This window comes from Temnothorax nylanderi, unplaced genomic scaffold (genome assembly GCF_030848795.1).
Source record: "Temnothorax nylanderi isolate EJ_2023f unplaced genomic scaffold, tnyl_v1.0 TNYL_tig1079_pilon, whole genome shotgun sequence".
Classification (NCBI taxonomy): Eukaryota; Metazoa; Arthropoda; class Insecta; order Hymenoptera; family Formicidae; genus Temnothorax; species Temnothorax nylanderi.
This window is the reverse complement of record NW_027250141.1, coordinates 33,415-38,762: the sequence shown is the minus strand read 5'-3', so window position 1 is coordinate 38,762 and position 5,348 is coordinate 33,415.

Genomic DNA, 5,348 nt, shown 5'->3' with positions numbered 1-5,348 from the left:
AGAGAGAGAGAGAGAAACGCTGCCACGCGGTCATTCGAGGAGTCACGGCAAATTTCGGTCTGTGAGTTGGTTGCTTCGTTTGCTTTTGTTCCCGTTAATTACAGATACGACCAAAATTGTGCGACCGATTAATTACGGCGTCGATGCCGATGAATTTGCTTGCCAAGTAATAATATGTGATGCTCGTACCGTTATAGTATAGACTTCAATATTTATAGGCTCGACATTTGCAATGGCAATGTAACTGATTTCTAATCAAAAACTTGTATCGTAATGACAGAATTTCACATAATCTACTTACGACGTGTATGTAACAGTTTTATGCGCAATTATTAATAAATCCTTTCTCACCTATTTGTACAGTTTTCGAATAAACCTCGAACCATAAATTTTCCAGAAGAGAGAAAGAGAGAAAATTCTTTGTGTACGCAGAGATAAGTAAAATCGATGAAAAGAGCTGATATGCTATTTCGATACAATCTCGGACAGTCTACGAGCCAAATAATTTTCACTGTCAAAAGAATCATATAAATTAGAAGACTAATACTAAATATATACATATATGTATAATAAATATATAGTGAATCACTGAAATAAATGCCATTAAAGGAACTATACAAAGCTAGCGAGGGACATAAAGCAATTGGAAAGAAGGGAAACGTAGGCAAGCGGAAAGTGGTACTGTCCCAATAGGGATCGACGTCCGCAGAAGAGGTAGAGGCAGAAAATCGATGATCGCCGATCGGATTGAAAGGAGCAGCGGCCTGTAACAGGTGCCGCGCTGCTAGATAGCGCAGGAAACGCAAGCCGGTCATTGTCGGTTCCAAGGGCACGCCGCTATAAAAAAAAAACCCTTCTATCGCATCCGAGAACGCGGTGTATAAAAAGAGGGCTCACGGGAAAATGGAGACAGAGAGAGAGAGAGGAGGGCGAGAGGGAGGATGATCTTGATGGATAGGGTTGTCCAATGAGGATCCCGAAAGAGACGCGTAGATGCTGTGAATTGTACAGCACCGCTCGCCGGGCCGTTTGCGTATAAGTCACTTTCCCCACGTGCGTGTGCACGTGCGTGAACGGGCGTGAGCGTGTGCGCCGGTTATACAGGGTGTCCGATTGTCTCAGCCACAACTGGAAGAGCGAAACGGGATTGAGCCAGGCCCGCTCTGTTTTCGTGCTCGATTCTTCGAGAAATACTTGTTAACTGTCTCTTTCTTTAGGTGCAGCTGCCAACAAATGTTTCGTATCGAGAACGTGAAGAAAGCCGTAAGAAAGCCGTTTTCTGAAAACGACGTTCTTGTACATATCTTTTAATATTAAAAACGATAACCAAAGACAGTTAATCATAAAAGAAAATTACTATTATCATTAAACAAAAACTCAGAGAAAATTATTCAAATATATATTTATTGTGTAATACTAAATAAAAATATTATAAAAAATAATCAACCTTTATTATTAACAATAGATCTACAAGGTGTTACTACGAAGGCTTTTTCTATTTTTTCTATGTAATTCCATCTGCAGAATGATTTTGAAATAAATATTCATAAAAAATATTATTTTCAGATAATTTGTTTAAATAAATTTGTTTAAACAAATTAATTTTGCAATTCTGAGGTTAAATTTGTAATCAGCTATCAAAATCATGAAAATTATATTCATTTCGCTTGATGATCTTCCGTTAATTCCTTTAAATAAAGATATAGGAGATATTATACTTTAAGTTAAAAAAATAATCGTAAATTATTATTAACAATTTGGATCTAAAGATATTACTTTGAAGGCCTACTATGTTTTTTTCTATGTAATTCTATCCACAGATTTTGAAATAAAATTTATAAAACATCTTACTTTGAGATAATTTGTTTAAACAAATTAATTTTGAAATTTAAAGCTTGAATTTGTTATCAACGACTTGAAATATAATTAAAATGATATCCATCTCGGTTTAAACTATACCCTAGAAGCTTGTGTCTATGAAGGGATTACCGTTTTTTGCATATGAATTTCATATTTACTGGATTGCACTCTATGTTTAACAATTTTCGTTGTGCGACAAATATATTTCCGCAGTACTGCATTAATGCACAAGTCTTCCTGAGGATTTAAAAAAAAAAATCAACGGGATATCTTAAAAATGTGCTGTCACAAGAATTTTGTCTAAAAACAGCACAGAATTTCCCACTGTGGCGCCTGGAATTTGCAATTGAAAATTCTATACATAGAACTTGATGACCTTGCCCGGAAATGCTCCTGCGATATAATCAAATCTTTTCTGCAGAACTACGTTGCAAATGGTTTATATATTCTTGACCACTAGATGTCTTTGAGTCAAGACATAAGATTGCTCGCGAAAAAAAAAGAAATAATAGATTCCTCCGATACATCCGTGGGAAAGCAGACTCCGGATTGATCCTCGACGCGATGATTGACAATTCACTTAGAAGCTTCGCTCAAGCATCAGAAAAATTACGTAATTAAGCCGCAGCCCTCGAGTTCTTCGGCTTTCGCGACGCACGTTTGTTCAGCGGACCTCCTCGCGGAGAGCCGTTTATTACGCGTCGGTGATCGTCGTTATGCTAGTGTAGCGCGTTAAATTATGGCGATTCGGCGAGAGAAGATTCAGCGTCTCGTTGCGACGCAATACATTGCATTACGAAATATCCGGGACAGGTCCTCTCCCCTTCGTGCCGCGCCGCCCGTAAAACTTCTAGACTCGCTCGTTCGCGAATTGAAGACCACTTAACGATTATGAAATTGACATCGCTTGAAATTAATCGGTGCCACTGCTCCTAAAACGATGAAAATAGCGCGTCAATAAATGTATCCTGACGTAAGAATAATCTTGATAAATTTTTCTGATTTTTTGTTGAAATTTTTATTTGACGCGTCATGAAATGTTTCAAATTCGATAAACCAAACGAAAAAATAAAATTTCAGATTAATATCTTCTGTATTAATCATTGTTTCTTAAAAATAGTTTTAACTATTCAAATATTTATGGAAAACCATTATTATATTCTTGAAAGATGAAGATTTCACTCTGTATAAGTAAATTAGAACATTTCCTGCGCAGATTATATATCTTGCAAACGGGAAACAAAAATAGCTCTGTTCGGGGAAGGATACACATGGCGAGTCCTTTAGAATATTTGTGTAAATCTTAGATTTCTTTTTAAACTTTTCGTTCTCTAGCTTTTGTAATTAGAAATTCCGAATTGCCATCACCGTCCAGTTTCGTCTTTTTCAAAATGGTGAATAGCGAATTGTGTCGCCACGCGCGACGATTGACAAGAGGCGATTTAGTATTCCTCGTCCGAGAAGGACCTAGACCCAGTATTAGACGGCAATTGCCTAATACAGCGTCACAAATAATGCGCGGAATTGGATTAGAAAGTTCCTCGCAGCCTTCGGCCTGTCTCTGTTTCTGTCTCGGGTGAAAACGGTCGGTTACATCATCTAAAAGCGTATTTCGCAAAGAGATTAAGAGCAGAAACAGGAAGCAATAAAGAACACATTGTAGATTAGCCTGTAGGAATTCGGTAAACATGTATCTAAACGACTGGTTTCAGAAATGATTTACATCAAATTACATAATAATTCTAATTTACAAAAGGATACCGAATTCCTACATTATAATGTAGGAATTCGGTATCCTTTTGTAAATTTCTACGCCTCTCATTACGCTATCTGTTACATTTCATAATTTATTTTACTTTCTACTGTATTTTATACATTTTAAATATCTTCTACATCCTATATATTAAGACTACAGCAATTTTGAGAGATACTTTCTAAATTTCTAAAATATTGTACGTATTCCTTTAATTCAATTTTGTGTACAAAATATATATATTTTATGTGATATTACTCATTCTAATAAATATACTTGAAATAATACTATTATTTTACTTCTTTTTCATGGCATTATATTTAATTTTTTTTTGTGTTTTTCAAATAAATATTAATTATTTGCATGGTCTGATCAGATCAAGGAAGCGCAAGGTGACAATTTATTTAAATTTATTTAAATGGGAACGTATGCATGATGTAAGCCTGATCTACAATGTGTTCTTTGTTTCCTGTTTTTTGCTCTTTTAACATCTTTCTAGTCTCTTCTGAAATTCGTCAATTTTTATCTGGCCGACAGATAAAAGAGGTTAAAAGAGCAAAAAACAGGAAACAAAGAACACATTGTAGATCAGGCTTACATCATGCATACGTTCCCATTTTAAATAAATTTAATAAATTGTCACCTTGCGCTTCCTTGGTCTAAGAATAATATTTATACATATTTACTTATTTATTATTTATACTTTTACTTATATTTATATTTATTTATATTTATACTTTATTTCCATTTTGACCTACAAGATTCCTACTTTACTTGGAATTATATATGCTCATATATAATGATATATGGACCCATATATAATTTTATATGAAGCACCAAATTTCATATATAATCACATGTAATCATATATATTTATATATAATTATATATAATTATATATAATCTTTTTTTCCCGGGTAATTACTCAAGCTTTCTTTCTTCGTTCATTTTTCGTCTTTTGTCATTATTTGTCTAGCTCGAAGCTTAACTACTAGTCTAACCGACAAAGCGTGTAATCTGATCATACTTATCAGATCACACTTAGGAGTTCCAACACATACGTTAATTCCGTCGGGTGACTGGCTGTCCTGCATTTCAAGAGGAAATTGTATTCAACCTTCAAAAGATTTTGAAAATGTAGGAAGAATTATGAATGCTGAATTCTTAGCATTCCATGGTAATGGACTCTCGAGGGAACCTTTCATTTTCGATAGAGTGACGGACCTTGTGTCGAAAAAAATAAATAATTCTGCGCCAAGGAATGTATTAGCATGCTCGGTTCGAACAAGAACATACATTCGATTAAGGCACCTTAATTTAGAAATAAAAAGAAATAATACTGTTAAAAAAGTCGAGAAAAAAACAAAACTTATATGCAATAAAGTTTATATTTAAATTGTTATTTTATTCAAGTATACATTTTATTAAAATTATTAAATGTTATTAAATGTGTATTTTAGTAATTACAAAAAACGTTACCTAATTTTATTCTGTTTGAATAAAATATTTTTTTTTTTTCGTTACATATGTCTTTTAATTATTACCTAAGTAAATTGCGTTTCAACCGAAGTTTCAACCCTTCCTCCTCACACTATAATTCAGAATCTACACTGTGGACGTGCGGTAATCAAATTACGTAATACAATACTACTATTACCCTCCCTACCCCTTCCAGTGCCTTCCCTCCGGCCCCTCCCCCTGATCGCTTCGTCATCGTCCGTGCGCATCAGTAGTT